Source organism: Mauremys mutica, chromosome 3 (genome assembly GCF_020497125.1).
Source record: "Mauremys mutica isolate MM-2020 ecotype Southern chromosome 3, ASM2049712v1, whole genome shotgun sequence".
Classification (NCBI taxonomy): Eukaryota; Metazoa; Chordata; order Testudines; family Geoemydidae; genus Mauremys; species Mauremys mutica.
In genome coordinates, this window is record NC_059074.1 from 44,808,257 (window position 1) to 44,831,372 (window position 23,116).

The following is a 23,116-nucleotide window of genomic DNA, read 5'->3' on the forward strand; positions in this document are numbered from 1 at the left end:
CTGAGTATGGTGCAAAGTGGCCTTGAGAATCTAGCCCTTAGTGCTTGAATTAGGAGCGCAGACAGAATAGCTACATATAAAGAATAGGACATACTGAAGTACTTTATAGGAAAAACCCTATTCTTCCTATGACTTAGGGAGTTAGGATAACAATCTTTTAGGAAAGTGTAAGACCTTTCCAAGATTACTGATCATCTGCCGAGAGACCAGATTAAATGTTATGAACACAGCCATCTGAACAGTTTGGAAATGTGCTTTCTCTCTGGTCTAAGCCATTTAAAATGTTATATGCATCATTTTACAGTACAATTTAAAATAATTGTCTTTATTGCAGATGCATTTCTTTGTTTATCTTCACAGAAATCTAAGTTTAGTTTTTGGAGGTCAGTAAATTATCTGAGCAGGATAGTTAGTAATTAAAAAAAACATGTAAAAGTACAGACATTGGGTCAAATTCTTGCTGGCACAAATCTGATTCAGCAGTCGCAGCAGAAAATAACTCGGTCCATTGTTGGAAAACAAACAAGTTTCATATCCACAGATTTAAAGATTTTGGGGTTAAAACCTGTGTTTTGTCTAGTCCAAGGAGTCTCAGAGGTGATTGCAAGGATTCTCCATTTGTTGTGGCTAAATTGAAGGGGGATGGGTCAGAAATCTTTTTTCTATTTTAACATAGGGTCATAGTTGAGGAAGGCTGACATTCACACCATTCAGCAAGCAGAATAGGTGTCATGTAAAATTGATCTTTCATTTATTGAACCATTTTGGGGCTGTCTACATTGGGAAATTAACCAGCATAATTATACTAATATTGTTATAGTGGTTTAATTCACCAGGTGGACACTTGTTCCAGAATTAGAGCACCTTAAAGCTTTTATAAGCTAAACTAACTAGACAAGCCCTGACTAAAATGATATCTTTAAGTTGATGGTGATGATCATTATTAATTCTATAGCTCTAAAAGTGTGCTAGTTACTGGACACATGTATAGAGATAAGGTCTCTCCCCCAAACAACTCTCAGTCTAGATGAACTATTGTGCACCAGGCCAAAAAGCAAAAATTCTAACTACTATATCACAGTCATAATATTTCTGCTTGCTATATAGCAAACACAGTTACTAAATACCATGTTCATTACTCATTAACTCATTCAAAAGTGTATTCATCAACTCAAAATAATATACAAAATGAGTCAATTAGAAATTAACTGCAATGCAATGAATACTCTCTCTGAATCAATGCTGTATTGTCTACATTGGCTTTCCTCTTCTTTGCTGTCATCATCAGAATACAAACACTTCTCTTGCTTTGTTCATTGATTCTAGATCAGCACTGCAGACTGCAGCCATTTGCAGAGCAGTCAGTTCACAGATATGGACAGGAAAAGTAATAGTATCTTTTACTCCTGCTCTCTGCTCTAGCAAATCAATAAACTATGTAAAGGGAAACATTCTGTCCTTAATAGGAATGGCCAATAGCCACAGTCATCAATAGGAGTTCTGGATGCTGGCCAATGCAGAGTATAATCCAGGTAAGGCCTAAAATGAATAAACAGAATAAAATTTTAAAAAGAGGTTTTATTTATTTATTTACTTACAAGGTTACCAGTTTTATACAATGTTCCAAATTCGAAGTAGCGGTCAGGACACACCACACTGCAGTGCAGCAATGTCTTACATTGGCTCAAAAGGTGCTGAAAATTAACAAACACTTTCCATGGCCTTCAAGAAGAGTCTTGTTACTGAGGTGTAGATTTGGCAGCCAAATGGCAAGGGAAACAGAATCAAGCGCGAGAACTGATTTCTTCAGCACCTAGTCATAAACAGAAAATATATCATCACAATTTTCCAGCAGTGCAGTCCATAACATCATGATGTGACTACAGCAAGAAAGAAGCAGTTGCTTCCATGATCAACGTCATGGTGCAATCAGATAGAAAGTTTTATGACCACTCTAGAGTTGAAGTTTGAAAATATGACATTTAAAAATCAGTATAATGGACAAGTATACTAGTGATCTGCAATGGAAAGATGCTGCAGGGGAAACAGATCCTAGAAAGATAAAACAAAAAGAAAAAAATAATTCTCTACTTATACTATACGCTAGAAAAAATAATTTGAGAATGGTGCAATGTATCAAGTACCTGGTCATAATAGATACAGAAATATCCAAATACACCGATGACAGGGAAAAAAAAATCTTACTGACTTTGCTGAAAACTCTACTATAGTCCTACTCCAACTGAATATGAGAAATTAATCCAGCAAGATGGAGAAATGCTACTGGACCCCTTCTAAGGCAAAAATGCTAAAACTAGAAATCGAAGTACTGAATATGGCGGTGAGAAGGTTGAGGGTGTGGAAAGCACAGATACCTAGGACTTTGAGCAGATGTTGAAGAAAGCAAGCTAAAGAATAAATAAAGCATGTTCTATATTCCAACTTTTGCTGATGACGCTGCGCTAGTTAGGAGCATAAAAGAAAAAAAACAAAATCAGCACACACACACCACACACACACACACCCTGAAACTGACACAGCCATGCCAGCAAAAGCCCTAGTGCAGACACAACAGTAAAAGAATAATATAGTCAGTATAAGCAGCAAAGAATCCTGTGGCACCTTATAGACTAACAGACGTTTTGCAGCATGAGCTTTCGTGGGTGAATACCCACTTCTTCGGATGCAAGCAGTGGAAATTTCAGGGGCAGGTGTGTATATATAAGCATCCAACCTGACTACAGCTAGTGCTTGGTATGTCCCAGCACTTCCTTCCCTGGCTGCAGCCTTGCAAACCTGCCTGTAGGGCTGCAACCAGGGAAATAAGCACTGAGAAGTGATGAGCCTAGGCTGCCAGTGCCAGGACAGGGGGCAGCATAGAAAGGGCATGGAGAGATACTCTGCAGGCCCCCAGTGTCCCAGCTTCCATGGCAAGTCCCAGCATCCACTCCCTCTTCCCCAACTGCTGTCCTGTTTGCAATGTCAGAATTCCATCCAGAGCCCCACAGACTCCGAACCAATTACCTCGTAGGAAGGCAGCAGGTCCCCAGCCTCAGGCAGGTTTGTGGGGCTGCAGCCAGGGAAGGAAGTACTGCACATGCTGAGTATCAGCCACAGGGTGGTTTGTGGGGCAGGAACCAGGGAAGGCACTCGCCAATGCTTCCTGCCCTGGGTGCAGTGCAACAAACCTGACTGCAGCCAGGGCATTCCTTCCAAGAAAAAAAAAAAAGTTACTACGTGGAATATGTATTGCCAATATCTGTATCCCTTTAACACTAAATAAAAAAAAATATCAATGGGCTAGGATTGGTTCCTGGCAAAACATTGCTATTAAGCAAAAGTCGTTAATATTGGGATTTTTATTAAGCGGTAGCCATTGTCTAAAATGGTAATATCCAAGGTGGTTCTCTCTTGTATTGTTTGTTTTATGCATAAAAAGGATGGGAGTCAGACATTTCCCTTGCATGGATTAGAATTTGAGAGTTTGAAGTTAATTAACAAATATGAACTACAGGTTAAGTATTGATACTACAAATGGATCAACCCAAGTGTGTGCCCCATGAGAATGCCTAGGTGGAATCATCTACAAGCACTCGCCCTTAGCTAGGAATTATGGTCCCAAAGTCAGTTGTCAGTGTCTCCAATTAACCACTACCACACATACTGTGAATATTTTCATCCTGGAGCCCTGCAAGCTCTTTCAATTAAACCTATTCCATTCTGACCCTTCAAACTATTCATGATAAACATGACATTAGCTTTTAAGAAATTAGCAGAGTTTGTATAAGTCTTCCACAGAGGGAAACCTACATGTAAAAAAGAAGAAGATTAAAAACAAGTTATTCCATTATTATTAAATATATGATGTGCTTCTCTCATCCATGAAAACTAATCACCACCTATATATTTCAGCAAGATCAGTGGGATTGTTTTTGTGAAACTGATTGAAGCAAACAAAACAGCAAAAGTGGACGTATTTGTTGTTTATATTAGAATTTAAATTATTCAGTAACCAAAATAAGTTTCTGCAGAAAAGAATATGCATAGGAAGAGTATTTTTTTTTCTAAAACAAAACAACCCACACAATTAAGGAGGAAGTACGAAATTTTGTCTTAGATCCTTTAAGCATATAGTACCAATGGGAAGCAGAGATTACTTTTGGGGGATGGGGAGTTTGTCACTATCTCTTACAAATTCTCCTGTTTCTGACTTTGAGCCAGGATTCACAAAAGACATCTTTTAAACAATAAAAATGGTATAAAACTTCTCAATACCTTCCATCACATCAAAGCACTTTCTATTAATTAATGAAAGAGGGGACTGAAGGAGAGATTTTTCAAAAGATACAACTGGCATTTAGGTGCCCAACTTCTATGGACTTTCAATGGAAATTAGGTGCCAAACTCTCCTTTATGCCTTTGAAAAATCTCCTCCTTTATCATTTTCATCAGGAAGCTCATTATGGAATATACACACACACAAAGTTATGCTGGGATCTTTTTGCGCTTACAGAAATTGCACCATGAACCCAAAACAGAATAACTTGGATGTAATAAATATGCAGGAAATGAAAGCTAATATTATTGAAGACTAATTCCTCTTTTATGCACCTCTCTCTGCAAGATTACAAAGATATTTTTGAAAAGCTGTTTCTCTTGCCACTGTTAATGGAATCCAAAGAACAAAGTTTTGTGGGTTTTTGTTCTCTTGTTTAATAATGCCTGATACATATCCCAAAGGAGATGGCAGAAGGGGCCAAATGCAAAAGTGATAAATAATGGTGTACACTACTAACTGGTGTTCTGGATTAGACTCTTCATACATAAATGTAATTTATATTCCAACCAACAGGGGATACAAAAGAAGATAAATTTTGCTTTATTTTATACCTTCTTATAGATTTATGTGGGTTGCTTTGCCAGACAGTTTGGCCATTTTACTCTTTAGATTGCAAATTACACACAGCCAGCATGTAATGTACACCACCATTTATGTCACCTCAGAATTTGGCCTAAAAAAGAAAAAAAATCTAGGAGATAAGAAGCAAATGCCCTCTCGTCGCCTATCTCATCCTTGATCCTAATACACAAGCATATGTAATTGTAGTAAAAGTGTTTCATACCAATTAAAGACCAAATCTATTAGTGTCCTTCTGCAGCTCACAATGCTTTTGAATCAGCTTCATCAGCCTGCTTGCACAGCTGTTTTGCTTTAATCAGATAAACCAGAGACCAATGTCTAAATTTTTTATTGATTTGTTTTATTGATTCAGGAGAGATTTAGATTTTTTTAAAAACTATATCCTAAGAGGAGTTAGAAGAAATAAGATGATTAATTTTAGAGACACTATCAATAGATTACTAAGATATGTGTCTGCTGTAAAATTGGAAGGCAGTAACTTGAATATGAATTCTTAAGAACGCTAATCATTTTATCTTCCCATTTAGAAAATTCAAAACTAAGGAAGATGTGCCTGCATGCATACATGCACACACTATATTGTATTACCCATAAGTAATGTTTTACTGTCAGTGAAGTTGTTCTTTGGATCTGTTTTTACAATTACACACTGAGGACATGATTCTGCAGATACTAGCTTCTCCTCTGCAGCGAGTTGTGGAACCACCACAAGTTTTCACAGTTTGGTTCACAGAGTATGATCCTAATTCTAGGAACATTTAGAAAAATGTCAAGAAAGTTAAAGTAGAGCTGTATTTCCCAAAGTGAGCATTCTGCAAAGGAGTTCCCTGATAACAGTAAAAAGGAGGGTGAATTCTCTGGAATATCTTTGAATAGTTATTGATTATCATGAACCTATTGATTAAAACCAGAATGTCCTTGACCCCAAAGAACAGAACCCCTCAAAAACATTTTAAAATAATAAAAAATTGAAGGAGTATCTGAAACTGTGAAGGGGGCTGATAACCCACCAACTTTTGTTCGAGTAACTTTCTACATAAACATTTGTTTCAGCTGGAGAAGGAAAGTTTTCCATAACAAACAAATCTCCACTATCAGAACCTCTTTCTTCAGAATGTTTCAAAGCACTTTCACAAAGCTGGGCAAGTACTATCATTATTTTACAGGTAAGGCAGCTGAGTCAGAGAAATTGTGCGACTCAAATCATTAACAATATTTTGTACTTTTGCAGCATCTTCCATCCAAGGGATTTAGTGTTTAAATATTTCAACATTTAACTACCTCACAAAATGTGTTCAGGCTAAGTATTATCCCCTATTCATATATGAGAAAACTGATGCATGGAAAGATTAATTGATGTGGCCAAGATCACATGATAAGGCTATGGCAGAGCAAGTAATAGAAACGAGGTCTCCTGACTCCTAATGCTGCATCTTGACCACAAATTAATCCAGTTGAATTAGGAATAGATTAATATGTATTTTTAAAACCTATGAACAGAAAATGGCATTACTGCTGAATAGTTGCTTTGCTGCAGTGTTAGTTCGTGATCCTCTATGGCTTTTAATATCATGTAAAGCTGCAGATATGAACTTACTCTTGCTACATATTCTGCTTGAATTACATATATAATTTTATGTCCCAATGAGGTATTTTGGCCGGTTTAGTTATTTTACATATAAAATTTGAAATAGAATATTTTAGTGACTGAAGATCTTTTCTTTATAATTTGTTTCTGCAGTTGAGACGCTATTAAGACTTCATACTAATAAATATCATATTAATACCTGCCTATAACTTCCTTGAATACAGCAGAAATATTTTATTGAATTCATTTTTCATGTGCGCTTCAAAAAAAAAAAAAAAAGAAAAATCAAGCAGCCAGCTGTTAGGCAATTTTTTTTTTCAAAAATTAAGTCTCAAATAGTTAATCAATAACTCAAGTCCTCACATCAATATTGTATCCGTATACATCATAAATTACTTTCAAATTATGATGTCAAATGCCCCCAGTGATATTAAATATTAAAAATAAGCAAAATAACCCAGTTTAAACTCAAATTGCTCCCTGAAATATTATTGCCCTGAAACAACATAGAATTTTTTAGTCTCATGCTAATATTTAGCATAAATTTTAGGTGTAGTTTTTCTATACATGAGTAATGTCTCTGAACATCAGAAATTAAGTCAACAGATGTGGCAAGTGTGAATGCCTTATAGGAAACCATATGTTCAAGTCTCTCTCTCTCTCTCTCTCAACATCAACCTTGTGATTGTGATCTTATAAAGAGATATATGCAAATTGGCTTCAGGAAAAAGCCACTCTCTCCCCCTTAGTGACAAGTTACATGTTTTCAAAACATAGAAAACAAGAGAGTAGGGGAATAGTACCAATAGCACAAGCTTGACACATACAGTATTAGAAAAAAAACTAAAAAAAAACCCTCTCTCCTCTTTGTGTCCCAAATCTTGAAATGCTGAAGTGGAATGTGTTTTCCTGTAGGCAAAGGTTTTATGTAAAGAATGAGGCCTGGTCTACACTAAGGGGGGGGGTCGAACTAAGGTACGCAAGTTCAGCTACGCGAATAGCGTAGCTGAACTCGAACTACCTTAGTTCAAAGTACTCACCCGTCCAGACGCCGCGGGATCGAAGTCCGCGGCTCCCCCGTCGACTCCGCCACCGCCGTTAGCGGTGGTGGAGTTCCAGAGTCGACGGGAGCGCGTTCGGAGTTCGATATATCGCATCTAGATTAGACGCGATATATCGAACTCCGAGAAGTCGAACGCTAGCCGCCGACCCGGACGGTAAGTATAGACGTACCCTGAGATAAGTTATGATTAATGGCTGCAGCAACAAAAAAGGAAGAAGGAGGATGAGACTATCCTATGAAAGCAAGTTTGTATAGTTAATGCAGTATTGCCATATGCGCTGCACGTTTAAGAAGTGGATTTCATAAAACAAAACACACTTCTTAGACTAAGTAACATTCTAAAATAAGCAACATTTTATTTTATATTGTTAAATATATTTGAGATGAATTTACATGAGTTGTAAAATTACCTAAGCTGTTCTTACTTTCATTGTGCTCCCCCCCCCGCCCAATATTATCTATAGTGCAATACTGTCCAATGAAGTTTAAAACCATTTCTTCCAAACCTTCTCCTATTTTTACTCCTTACAACTGTGTGGAGAAATTAGGCAAAAAATTGACCACAATTCTGGAAAAATTTGAGAGTTCTTGGGATGAGGGCTCATTTTTCCATGAGGTTTTTCATTCTGTTTAGTTTCTATTTAGATGGAGTGAAAAATGACTATAATCCAGCAGATAGGGTACTCATTGAGAAGTGAACAGTCCCTGTTCAAATTTTGTCTTCTCATCAGACTGAGGGTGAAACCAAGGGTTCCATATTTTGGGTGATTTCCCAAACGACAGGACTAAATGTTATAATGCAGGCCATCTCTCCCTGGACCATTGTGTGTGGAATTAGGCATGTTTTGAGATCACCTATCAGATCAAACACTGAAGGAAAGCTAGGCAGGAAATGCCTACCATGCTGGGGCTTTCATATGAGACTGGCATCCAAGTACCCAGACTAAGGCATTGTGTGTATACTTAGAGGGTGGGTATATGTGTGTGTGTGGGGGGGTGCGAGTTACATATTTGTTATGTAACTGTGGTTCTTTGAGATATGAGCCATATGACCAATCCACTTTACGTGTCTGCATGCCAGTGCACTGAGGGTGGAGAATGTTTTCCCATAGGAGTACCCATCAGGGCAGGGCAGCAGCCTCATGCTGCTGGCTAACAGCATAAAAAGTGGACGCACCTCAACCCTCCCCACAGTTCCATCACACCAGAAGCCATAATTTAACGTGACTCCAATGCAGAGGGAAAGAAGTGTAGGTCATAGAATGGACACATACAACACATTTTGAACAGATATGCAACAATTTTTCCTTTGAGTACTTGTACATGTCCACTTGTACATGTGAATACTTTAGATGATTCACAAGCAATTCCAGATGGAGGAGAGTATCAGAGTCTACCTAAAACAAGGACGGTAGCACTACTGTCCCAAACTCAGCATAATAGATGGTGAACCTATGAACCAAAGACCGCATAGCAGCCCAGCAAATGTCAGTAATGGGGAAATGACCCAGGAAAGCTACTGAAGTTGCTTGAGCCCTTGTAGAGGGCACTAAACCCCTCCATGGAAGAAGAATGTTAGCAAAGTCATAACACAAATGAATGTATGAAGAAGAAATTCTCTGAAAGGTAACAGATTCTCTCATTCTATGAGTGTAAGAGACCAATAACTGAGGCAATGATCTAAACTTGTTCATCCTGTCCATGTAAAATACCTATGATCTGTAGATATTCAAGAGTTTCTTCATCTTTGTGAGTGTGAAATTTCAGGAAGAAGGTTAACAAGTATATAATCTGATTCATATGAAAATCTAAAAGCACTTTAGAGAAAAAGTTGGTATACAGGCACAAACCAACTTTGTCTCTGTAAATATTATACATAAGGGTCTGTCACCAAAGCCTGTCACCAATCTCCTTGCTGAAGTAATAGCTACTAAAAATGTTTCCTTCACTGAGAGATGGGACAAGGAGCAATTAGGCATAGGTGTAAAAGGAAGATCCATTAACAACTAGAGCACTAAATTTAGATCCCAAGATGGGATTTGATCTCTGGGAAAAGTCTTCATGAACTTTTCAGGAATTTAGTAGTCATAGGATTTTTTTGTTTTGTTTTTATTTTTTAAAAAATGTTCTCCTCCAGAAGAGAGTGGAATGCCAAGATGGTGGCTTAGGTGAACCCTCAGGGAACTAACTGAAAGATCCTCTTTTTTTCAGGTGAAACAATCTAAAGTAAACTGAAGTTCAGGATGGGGAGATATGCTTCTACCTCAAAAACCTCTTCCACCAAATACTCGCATCTCATGAAGTGGACGATTTTCTGCTATCCAAAAAGCATGTTACGTATAATTTAACAACCAGTCATACAATCAATCAGTTGTAGGCTCAGATGCTGATATTCAAAGTCTGCCTGTTGTCCCATGAAAGTAAGTCTGGAACCTGAGGGATGATTAAGAGATCTTGTACGGAGAGGCTCAGTGCTGGCCAGGCCAGGGTAGTGCTACTAAAATCATAAGAACATGATCTTGTCTAAGGTTGCTCAGTATCCGGGGGATCAAGGGAATGGGAGGCAAAGTGTAGAGAAGCTTCCCTTTCCACAACAGCAGGAAGGCAGCCATCGCAGACCCTGGACTGAAACCCGCCCCTGAACAAAACAGATTAAACTTCCTGCTCTGTCAAGTAGCAAACAGATTAGTTTCTAGAACTCTGAAAAATGGACTTTACTATATCAATGCTGAGGGACCACTTGTGGTCTTTGCTGAAATGGTGAGGTAAGCAGTTCATAGATCCAGGGAGGTGAGATGCTTTGAATGCAATTTAATTCTTGACAAAGAAAGACCAAAATGTCCATCACCTCTCTACAGAGGGGGGTCTGACTTGGTACCTCCTTGCTAGTTGAGATAAAACATTGCTGCAGCATCATCTGTGAGCACTTATACAAAGCAGCTTATAATATGGGGCAGAACTGTTTGACAGACCAGACAAATAGCTCAGGTCTCTCTCACATTGATCTGGAGGGATAAGTCCTGCACTGACCAGAGATCTTGAGTCTAAAACTTTCCTATATGCACCTCCTGCATATGAGAGATGGAGCATGTGTGGCTAGAGTCATAAAGAGAAGCAATGGAGCAAAGGGAACTCTGTTGCTGAGTCATACAAGCAAGCTGGCATGTGGTCAAGTAGCTTTAGGCAGTTCCTCACCATCAGATGGAAATAGACCTTTAACTCTTTGCACAGGTCAAACATTGCATGAAACCTGGCCTGAAGCAAGCATGCCTTTGCTGACATGGAGTCAAGAACTGCTCCTATCAATTTGATTGTCTATACTAAGAGGAGGACTGACTTTTCTTTGTTGATTAACAGGCCCAAAACATGGTAGAGAGAGCCTGGATCAGCTCTGTGTCTTCCTCCATTTTCTGTCTGGACTGACCCCAGTCTAACCAAGCATTCATGGCTGCCACCACCACCACCATATATTTTGTGAAAACTCGGGGGGCTGAGGACAGGGAAATGGGGAGGATCATGGACTGATAATGGAGCTCCCATTACTACAAGTGTCAGGAACTTCCTTGTGGCTATACACTAGAGTCACAGGGCAATGAACCAGCTGTGAGACAGGGAAGGGATCATGGAAGTAGCAAGGGTAACCATTCAAAACTTGATCTTATGTACATGTTGAGGTTTTGCATCTGTAAAACAGGTCTGAGGCCTCCCTTGGACTTTTGAATTAGAAAATGGGAATAACATCTGGGAAAGATATTAAGAAGTCACTTCCTCTATGGCCCGTAACTGCAACAGAGTCTGCACTGAAATTAGTACAGTCTTATGAGAGTGATCCCAGAAAGGAGATGGGGCAATAGAAGTGGCCTGGGGCCAGCTAAATTATACTTGTGGACTCCAGTTCCCAAACAGCCTTCCAGAAGCGCAAAGTTTCTCTCTCTGTCATTAGATAACTATTTTTTATTAGCAAGATGCTCAGCAATTATTATATCTGGTATTTAATCTGCCAGTGTTAACAGGACAATTGCATACTTCAGTTTCTTTTCACAGATGCTAACATTTACCAGTAGGGTACAGCACGTTGAATGCTGAGAGTTACTATTTTTTTGATGTGCTCAGGATTTACATCTATAGATTCTCGTGCATGGGTCTAAGAAGTGACCCCTTTCTATCTGAAATGAGGAGGACAATTCTATTGTTTGAATGTAATTTTTGTTGTTGTTGTTCTGAACGTAAATGTTTTTCCTCACAGCAGCAAATGGCATATGGAGCCAGCCACGTTAACATCCTTTCATGCTATTTTTTAATAGGCTAAGTCAAACCTTTTCCAAACCTGGGACATTTCACAGGCAAGCAGAGGTGCTAACATCTTTTTCACACAGCAAACAGAGTATTTGGTTAAAAGCCTCAAAACATGTAAAGAAATATTCATGATTTTTGTACTTTACTTGCCACACTCCATTTGCTCTTCTATGCTAGAAGAACAGATCTGAAGTTCTGATGGTTTGGTGTTTATCTTGATAAAAAAAAAGGTAGGCTTTCCTCCCTTTGCCAAGATTTCTAGAGGTGATATCTATTACTGAAAAAAAAAATTGTTTCACCATTTTTGTCCGTCCACTCCCCCATAGCCCTTCTTGTGCTTGGATGTCAAATGTTGATTTAAGTGGTATGTGTTATGAAATATTTATAGAAGGTGTCAGGATTTTAATTTTAACATCCACACAACGTATTTGCCTTGTAGTCTGCAGAGGAATGTTGGTACAATAGAGTGACAATGTTTATACTTCTGATGTCACTTTCAGGGAACATGTTTTGAAAGTAGTCTTCAATATTTTCATTTTATTCATGGAATATGCAACTTTATATTTTGTTATCCTGTTGATGCTTTTTTTTTTAAACGGAATGAATCTATCAAAAGTGATTGGTGCCATAAATTTATATATAAAATTATTGTTAAATATCAAGGTATTTATAGGCCCATTGGTTGAGGTGGATTAAAGATTTTAGATACTGTATGCAAAATAGAAGTTTAAAAAAAATAATTGGAGATATACATCTCATAGAACTGGAAGGTACCTTAAAAGGTCATCAAGTCCAGCCCCCTGCCTTCACTAGCAGGATCAAGAACTGTTTTTTGCCCAACATCCCTAAGTGGCCCCCTCAAGGATTGAACCCCCAACCCTTGGTTTAGCAGGCCAATGCTCAAATCACTGAGCTATCCCTCCCTGCCTCCCTGAGGAACACAGAAATTCCCATAACAGATCTGATTAATGGCCCAATCAATCCAGTATGTATTTCCAACTGTGGCCAATACCAGCTTCTTGAGAGGAAGGTGTAAAACTCCCAGAGTGAACAAATAGACATTAACAAGTTTCTTCCTCACCTCAGTTGTCAGGGTTTGCAAAGTTTATGACAAAATGATTGTTTATGTACTATATACATTTTCCCTATCTAATTTGACTGCCAGTATTCTTATGACTCATCCTTTTCTTCAACCTTACTCCATTGCTGTCCTCAATACATTGTGGCAGTGAATTCTACAAATTAATAATATATTGTGTGTATATATATATACACACACACACAATACATATATCTCCTTTATTCAGTGTTGCCTTTTACAACTGTTGGGTTCTTGTAATCATGACAGGCTAAGTAGAAGCACAAATTTACCTTTTCAATAGATACAACATGATGGAGGTATATATAATGTTATGAGCTGGGTGAAGCCTTACTATAGATTGAATTAAAACCTCAAACCGATGTGTGAATGAGTCCCCCATTTAAGTCAGTTCTAAAAGACAATTAAGGGGGCACACCTAAAACAAAACCCAATAGAATCAGCCCAGAAACTAACACTAGGCAGGCAGAGAGTTCACCTGAATATTCTGACCGGGGGGGCAGGGCAGGGGAAGTGACACCAACTGAGAAGAGAGAGAAACAGGCTGAAGGAGCTTCTGAAAGTGCCTGTCTGACCCAGGAAGAAACCTGGGAAGAAGGCTGAAAAGCAGTTTCCTGCCATTTGATTCCCCCTGCGCTCAGAGATACAGGATTTTGTACATTCTTTGTAAATAAACAAAACTGGATCAAAAAACTCTAATTTCTACTCCCAAGTGTAACACCCACAGGTCTTCAAACTCTGACTAGCCCCTTTTCCTTTCTAAATAATATAGCCCTAATATTTTTATTCTCTCTTCACAAGGAAGCCTCTCCATATCACTAATCCAGTCTAGTTGCACTTTTCAGTCCTACTGAATCTTTTCTGAGACAAAAAAAAAAAAGAAAAGATAATACTTAGGTTGTAGGTGTATCATTGATATATAAAATGTCATTTACTATATTATTCTCTTTTCTAAAGGTAGCATGGATCTTGTATGTTATTATCTGATATTATCATGATTATCTTGTTCTTGTAATTTTTTGCTCTAATCTAGTGTGCCATAACTTATATTTAATAGGCTGAAATATATGTTACAATTAGAGAAAAGCCATTACCAGAAAATAATACCGATAGACGACAAAAGAGCTTTAAAAATAAAGAAGGAATTCAGATTTGGCATTTTAAATAGTGTACAACAAACATTGAACCAACCAGAAATCACGCAAAGGGTTACTAAGGTATTTTACTAGCCTATTTTAGTTCCAAAGTAAAATAAACAGAGATTTGTGATGAAGTGTGTTTTTACCCAAAAATTAGAACTGGATGACATGACAGATAAACTTAAGATGAAATAAGGAAACATCCCTCCTCTTTACCTCAGATCTACTCCAGGGCCCAGAAAATCATGGAGGAGGAGTATCTCTGCAACGCTGTCTTGTGGAATTCCTACCCTATTGTTCCATCAGAGGATGGGTGGTAGGGATTGCACCTCACAGATAGATTATTGGGCCAGTTTCCTGCCAAACCCAGCCAAACCACAGAGACTTATATGAATCCAAGGCCATCTGCACAGAAACCAGGTGTCTATGCGCGAGCTCTGTCCTCCCCCAACCACATCTCCTTTGGTGCATCTCTGGCCACAGCTGCCTGCAGGATGTGAGTAAGGGTCCCTTGAAGAAAATTTAATAGCATGCTTGCAGCACAGGGGCAGAGAGTACATCCACAGGCTCGGCTCTGCTCTGGCTAGACATGGTGTGCCTTAACAGACCACCAAATAGAGGCCCTGCAAGTCTTATCTACCTTTCTTTTTTCTACCCATAAACCATAACACAATACGTGTGGGCTCACAATCATCCATTTCTTCTCTATTAACAATATTGTAACATACTGTAGGTGTATATGACATTTAACAAATATGTAGGAAGACAAGATTCCTGCCCTGAGTAGCTCATTTAGACAGATCCAATTATTCAAGGATCTGGTATGACAGATGATAGATTTGGAAAGATAACTAATTTAAGGTTTCTACCTTGTGTGTCTTCCTAATAAAACAACACTCAACGGAAGTTGGAAAGGTGATTCACCTTACTGAGGTGAGAATGAACATGAACTATTAGGTAACAAATTCAAGATAGAGAAAAAGAAAATGTCTGGTTCGATAAGACTGCCAACTACTTTATGCTCCACTGTAGAAAGATGTTCCTAGAGGAAGCTTTATAATTGAAAGGATGAACAAGAAGTAATGAGGTCAGTGTTCAAAATCCAGGACACAAACAATGGAATATTTTAAGATTCTATTTTGTCAAAGCTCTCCTGACCAAGGACAGGAGAATGCTAACTGACAATATGAAATGAAAGACTGGAGAATGAGACAAAATAAATAAATAATAAAAAAGCTATGAATTTAAACACCAACAGTGGTATGGATAGTCATAACTTTAACAGTCAAGATGTTCATTTGAAAACTTTTATCCTCGAATAAATTCAGTACACAGTATACAAAAATCAACCTTTTCCTTCCACACAAATGTATCCCTTGATTATATAATAAATGCTAAAGATGGATGATCTGAAATTAGGTGATACAGATGATACTTAAGTATCTTGAGTAATTTTGTATCAAGCAAACTGTGAAGAGTTACAAAAAGATCTCAGAAAACTGGGTGACTGGACAACAAAATAGCAGATGAAATTCTATGTTTATAAATTCAAAGTAATATACATTGGAAAAAATAATCCCAATTTTTTTATTTGTGTGTGTGTGTGTGTGTGTGTGTGTGTGTGTATATATATATATATATATTTATTTATTTAGCTGTTACCACTCAAGAAATATGTTGGAGTCATTGTGGATAGTTCTCTGAAAACATCCACTCAATGTACAGTGCTAATCAAGAAAGCGGACGGAATGTTGGGAATCATCAAGAAAGGGATGGATAAGAAGACAGAAAATATCATATTGCTTCTATATAAATCTATGATACACCCACATCTTGAATACTGTGTGCAGATGTGGTTGCCCCATCTCAAAAAAGGCACACTGGAATTGGAAAAGGTTCAGAAAAGAGCAACAAAATGATAAGGGGTATGGAATAGCTTCCATCTGAGGAGAGATTAATAAAACTGGACTTTTCAGCTCGGAAAAGAGAAGATTAAGGGGGGATATGATTGGGGGCTATAAAATCATGACTGGGTGGAGAAAATATATAAGGAATTGTTATTTACTCTCTCATATCACAAAAACTAGGGGTCACCAAATGAAGTTAATAGGAAGCAGGTTTAAGACAAACAAAAGGAAGTGTTTCTTCATAAAACGCACAGTCAACCTGTGGAACTCCTTGCCAGAGGATGTTTTGAAGGCGAAGATTATAACAGGGTTCAAAAAAAGAGCTAGATAAATTCATGGAGGATAGGTCTATCAATGGCAATTAGTTAGGATGGGAAGGGATGGTGTTCCTACCTTCTGTTTGCCAGAATTTGGGAATGGGTGACAGGGGATGGATAACTTGATGATTACCTGTTCTGTTCATCCCTTGTGGGGCACCTGGCATTGGCCACTATCAGAAGACAGGATACTGGGGAGATGGACTGTCATAGGTCTCACCCCCACTTAGAGCTGTTGGGTTCCAATATGGGGACCTGCATGAATCCTTCTTCTAAACTAAAATCCTAGTTTAGATCTAGTAAAAGCTGCCACCACCCAATCAGGTACGTGGATTGGGACACAGTCCTTCCCCAAAATCCTTGGGGATCCCAAGAGCCCCAAATCCATGGAGTTCTTACACCCAGGAGAAATAAACCATTCCCCCCTGCTTCCTCCCCCCTTCCTTTTCCTAGGAGAGATACCGGGATCTACCTACAGAGGGATGCCTCCCTCTCCCCTTTCCCTGAGAATCCACCCAAAGAAAAATTAACCAAGTCCTTTACAGAAAAGATTTATTAAAAAATAAAAAAAAGTCACTGTCTCTGTAACCAAGATGGAACAATACAGGGTCTAAACTTATTAATCTCTGGAGAGAATTCCCCCTCCTTTCTTTCTCAGTCAAAGCAAAGTAACAGCAAACAGGAATAAAGAATTTCCTTTAGCAAACACACAATTGCAAATGTAGAAATCAAATTATAAGACTAATCCGCCTTTCTAATTAATACTCACTATTGAATAGTAGAAACTACTCCAGGAGAACTTGGAGACATGACTGGCTTCTCTTAAATCCAAAAAGAGAACTCTAACAAACAACATAAACAAAGGCTTCCCTCCACAGAGATTTGAAATTATCTTGTCTCTGATTGGTCCTCTGGTCAGGTGGTCATCAGGTACTGCGTGTTAACCCTTTACAGGTAAAAGAGACCTTAACCCTTAACTATCTGTTTATGACATGGACCTTTGGCCATTCTTATGTATGACCACAGGTAACCATTGGTAGCATGTCTCCATAGGACTGAAGATAGAGGGCTCCCTGACACAGTCTCCTGTCTTCCAGACATAGAAGAAGGAAAACCTAGTCCTCACCAGATTCCTACCTGTTGATTCCCAGCCGTATATAAGGTCAAGAGATTAAAAGGGATATCCGTCCTGGTAGCCTGTTGTTTTAGGTTTGAGGAATAAAGAACAGATAACTCCCCACCATTTCAGATATACACACTGGTTACCGCCAAGCTCTGCAAAGGAATCCCTGCTGACAAACTCTCTGTGTTTGTAGTGGAGTCCCTATTTCATGGCCCAAGAAATACATTCACATGAGCTCCCTCCAGAGCTATGCATGTGAGGGTTGTAATGATGCTGGTGCATGAGACAGGAGGTGCAACTGATCATCAACCAGTGAAACAAATTCTACCTGAAGTGATCACACATGCCCAGAGTAAACATATGGGGAAAAAAAACATTAAAAAGTTGTGCAGCGGCATTTAGGGAATAAGATAAATGGACATGAGGGTAAGAGGCAAACACTAAGATATACACATATTGCAATATTGGTGTTGGCCCTCTTCAGGAGTTGCACCATTTCTTGAATAAGAGAATGCAATATTAATTTCTACAAATATATTTCAACCTCCCTGCAGTTTATCAATAGGAATTATTCTGGCTGAATAAGATCACTGAACCCATTCTGTCTGAAAATGACCACATTAAATGAAGTTTACTAGTTTGTATTTTACAACTTTAAAGACAATCTGCTGGAAAGGGATTTTTTTTTATCTTTGATTGCTGAATTCTCTGTTTCTTTGATTTTGACACAGACAGAAGAATTTATAGTCAATCAAATTTTATACTGTTACATACTAATAATAGATAGTGCTTATTCTACTGGATGTGCCTTGAACTTATTTTATCAGCCTTATACTCCGTTTAGTTTAGTTTCCCTTATTCAGTGTTTTAAAACATTTTTAGATGTATAGGTAAGATTTTTAAATATTTTCTATTTATTCTTGATGGGATTAGGTTTACCTTTATTGAGATTTTAATAACTTAGTCTGGCTATAATTATGAATTTTTAATTTCTGATGCCTGGAGAATATAACTGCTGTGGCAACTAAGATAAGTAATGTAGTCTAATATTACCATCTGTTATTTTCTTTTCTATGCCATTTTGCTTTCTTTTGGTGACACTGTTCACACTATCTTCTACAAATAGAACTACAGTGCAAATGTGATTTTTTTTTTAATTATTCTTGTAACTTTCTTTGTGGAGGACTCTGTCAGCATATAAATGAGTCCTACAGATGCAGGGAAACATTAATTTTCAACAGAACAGACAAAGCAAAACACAAAGTCCATCTGTTTCAACAGTGCTGTTTCTTGTCAAGTCAGAAGGGGGTGTGCCACCAACAACAGTGTCATTTCCACATTATGCTTAGTTCTAGCCATGGCGTTCAGGCATGCCTTCATGATCATAAATATACTGATCCAAATCCTGAGGTCTGCATCCAGTTTTCACTCAAACAAGTCTGGGTGAGAAAATAATTCAAGTTTTTAGCATTTCACTCATTGCGAGAATATACTGGAAATCACAAAATGCCAAAACCAGAGGACCTCATTGACATCAATAGGAGCTTTCTTGAGTAAGCAACTGAGTAAGGTCCTTCAGATTTGAGCTAAATGTTGAAGGGCTATCTGATTTGGACAAGATTATTTTCAAAAGTGCTTTTTAAATGGGGAATTGATCATTTGTGAAATATGCCAATTTAGCAGAGAAGGAGAATCTGCATCCTCTATTTAGCCACAGGAAAATAGAGGACAGGCCATGAAAATGCACAGTTCCAAACACTGTCCCGTCAAGATGCTCCAAACCCTGTCCCATCAAGATTGCAATATATCTTCATTATGCTTCAATGGCCACTCAGTCCTGGACCAGTTGGCTGAGGCTGCCAGTGACAATGCCAATCAGTGCCAATTATGATGGTGGTTCTTGTATCATCTGAGATCAGCAGTTAATTTCACACAGAAAATCAAATGTCCAACAGATGTAAATGTATTATTGCTATTTAGCTAGATCTGAATCCATCAGAAATATACTCAATCAGTGACAACATCCTATAAAGGGCTGTGTATTTTAATGTTAAAATATCAGATCTTCTATTTGGTTAACTGAAAAATGGCACTTTTCACTGACTTTAGTCAGCCTTTTGTACAATGGATTACATGGGCTAGATAAAGAGGTGCTAGTTAAATAGATAATTATCACAGTTATTTAGTATCACTATGAAAATAGAGTAAGACATTTGCTAATCTCATCACAACGTGAGAAAATCTGGCCCGCAGAAAATATGTGCTTAGAAAAATATTTTACACACCATTTTTAACAGAACAAAAGTTCTGCTTTATGCCACATAAGCGAAATGGAAAATAAATGACAGTAATGATATTAAGTTGAGAGAGCAAAACTGTATAGAAAATGACTATAATGACTACAGAAAGCAACATACCCCTGAAGGATCAGTCTTTAACTCCACAAATATGGAGTACATGAGATATATTCATGATGTAACAAATTTCTCTGCTTATTTTACTGGTAAAGATTGTGCACAGCATGCCATGCTAAATCCAGTCTGGTTTTTATATATTTCAAATATAAATAGATTGGTGACGTGTGTAAATATAAAGTTTTCTTCAAGACAGTTACTTTGTTTTTAGAAAATTCTATTTCTTTTATAATCTGGTTCTGTAGCTGCTTTTCTGTATTAGAAATATAATGATTTACCGTATAACAAATTGTTTTCAGTTTTTAAAACTCCAGTTTTTCTCTTTAGCTCCTGTGACTTCTAAGCCTGTAGATAATTCGATACTGACATGATTTCTTTCTAGCAACTTGAAATAAATCCTGTCTCCTATCGTTCATAAGAATACTATTTCTAGTACTTACTGCTGTAGCATGCTTAAATCTCAAATGCAAAGGCTCCAGAGACTTTTAGGGTGAAATTCACCCTTCACCACACAAAATTCAAGTAAAGAGACTTTGCTGAGGAATCTGAGGACTGGACTGCAACCACTAAACTGTAGACAGACTGAAGGTAGGGCGGGGCAGGCTGACCCTTATACAGGAATTGTCACTACAGCCACTCTGCACGCCCACCTGGATTTTCTGGGTCCCTTGGATTCCCGGTGCCTTCCCAGTTCATTCAAAATGGGGCGGTTATTCAGAGATGACCATGAGTCTTTTTGCAAGCAATGCTGGAAGTACAGATGCCCCACTGCAGAAGTTTCATCTTCTCACTCTCGCCCTCACCCTCTATAATCCCATCAAAGCTCTTAAAGGTAGGTAACCTTAGCAGGGCTCTATCTCTTTAAATATAAAAGGATTTTGCAGTAAATACTCTTTGTGTAAATATTGGAACAAGTCCAACTCCCAGGGTTTCTCTCAGCTCCATAAGTGGCCATGAGTTGGGGAGGGCTGGAAGCCTGTGAAAAACCCTGAAATACACCTCTACCTCGATATAACGCTGTCCCCAGGAGCCAAAATATCTTACCGTGTTATAGGTGAAACCACGTTATATTGAACTTGCTTTGATCCACTGGAGTGCGCAGTCCCCACCCCCCCGGATCACTGCTTTACCGTGTTATATCCGAATTCGTGTTAAATCAGGTCACGTTATATTGAGGTAGAGGTGTATGTATTTATTGCTTTCACCTGTGTACTAAAATATAAGTATTATACACTCATGTAGATCTCAAATGCACAGCTAAGGTCATCAAGTCACTCCAATTAAGAAGACCTTCACAAGGCCTGTGAATCACTTCCTATTTTGAGGCCTTAAGTGGTGCACAGATGTGAACTGCACCCATTGGCATGCGTGCGCACACACACACAGCTTTTTACCAACAAGCTTTATAAAAAGAAATCAACTATTTGAGAAGTATGGTTTGCAAAGTGGTCTCAAACACTATGAAAATGATAAACAAGTTATCCTCTAGAGCAATGGGTCCAAATTCCATACCAGATGGCAGGTTTAATTAGAGGGTAAAATAATTTGAGATTGACCACACACAAAGTCACACAAAACTAACTACTGAAAATACCTTGATCATGGAAAATTGCAGTTTAAGGTTTTCGAAGTCACTTCAGAAACTCGGAGTAAAGATACTTGGATTTAGATATCCAACTTGCTTAGGTACCTATCAAAATCTCAGCAGCACTATTCACAAAAACATTGATATTTGGATTATTCAGAGAAGAAACAAACGTACCAAATGCATGTGAAGAGTATGTGTCTGTAGTGCACTTAGGGATGTATGGGTATATTTCATAGCTTAGGGTGATTTTAAAGAGGCATAGCAAGTCACTTGGGTCAGATTCCCACATGGGCCTCGGCTCCCCTGGGAAACAATGAGTACTTTCAACTTTTACTGAAAGCTACTCAAGCTCATTCAATTCAGTCTGAATTTTACATACATGGAAGTATGATTAAAATATCTGAATTAATTGGTTCATAATAAAGAACCCTGAGCACGTTTGTTGATGTTCTTCTACAACCTGTATTTGAATAAGATTCTTCTTATTCATTCACAGTCAGAAAATCACATTGCTTCAATTTATCACTACAAAATTTGTCTCTTAGGAAACTGTCACATTAAAATGCTCTGTGTATCATTATTGATCTGTCTGCAGATAGCCATTAGATTTGTTTGTTTAGAATAATGCATTTTATAGATCTTTCTTAAGCTTAATAATATCAGAAAATAATAGCTATAATTATTTAGGCATTGAGGAGCTTATAGGGAAATTTCATGCTTTTGTTTTTAGGGATGAAGAACCCAGACTAAATAAGCAATTTAGGAATAGGAATATTACTGAATTCACATAAGAGGTAGTATCTACATGTGCAGATAGCTCTATTATTTTATCCACTTATTTGTACCACATAAGATGTGCTAGATACCTCAAAGTAGAGATAGAAGGTGCTTATAATTTGAAATTTAGATGTAATAACAAATTAGGAGGATTTTGACTTTAAGATCTTTGATGCAGGGACTGTCTTCTATTTTTATGTTTGTGCAGAGCTTACCAAACTGATCCTGGGAGGGGCTTCTGGACACTGTTATAATACAAATATAATAAATGAGTACATGTAACAAGGAGGGGCTTGTCCAACCCCACAGGCCAAGTATGTGGTGCCCACCCAGTCTCTTTCAAGCAGGTTTATTCTCTTTCACAAGTAAACAAACAGAAAACAGTCATTTAACTCACTCTTTGCTCTCAGGTTTCAGGGTCACCAGCACACTGATCCTGGCAACTTCCAGTTTCTAGTCCGCTCCCTTTCTGAACACCTGGCTGCTTGTTATAAGAGCTCAGCAGAGGAGCTCCACTCCTCTGTTGCTTCCCTTCCCCAAGCAAAGCCTGGCCCAAACAATCTCACCCCAAACCTGGCCTCTAGCAGCCTTTTTATAATTGCAGGTGTAGCCCAGTCCATTTAATTGGCTGCTTTGGGCTTACCTGCTCTGACACAGGGGAGCTGGGCCCAGTCTGCTTGCAGGCACCAGCTGCCCAGTGACATCTCTCTCCCGTTTTAGGGGAAAAATATTGTTGTTTTTTTCCCCCAAAGACATAATCTATAGCACTTCAGGACTCTAAAATTTCTCCAAACCAACCAAAATAGTCTCCTTAGTTGCTTAGCATAAGAAACCCCATGCAGCATTTCACATTAAAGGGGAAAGGGTAGCTCAGTGGTTTGAGC

At 38.2% G+C, this 23,116-nt stretch overlaps 1 protein-coding gene and 1 long non-coding RNA gene across 2 annotated transcripts in view; both read right to left on the minus strand.

Annotated features, from left to right (window-relative positions):
• The window catches only part of CSMD1 (CUB and Sushi multiple domains 1), a 1,651,174-nt gene that overhangs the window by 1,606,454 nt on the left and 21,604 nt on the right, over positions 1 to 23,116 (minus strand). The window lies entirely within an intron of this gene.
• LOC123366542 lies at positions 1,604 to 22,778 on the minus strand. Its single transcript, XR_006578125.1, has 3 exons — positions 22,630 to 22,778; positions 3,025 to 3,209; positions 1,604 to 1,813 (listed from the first exon to the last, which is right to left on the minus strand). It is a non-coding gene; the product is annotated as an uncharacterized LOC123366542 (long non-coding RNA).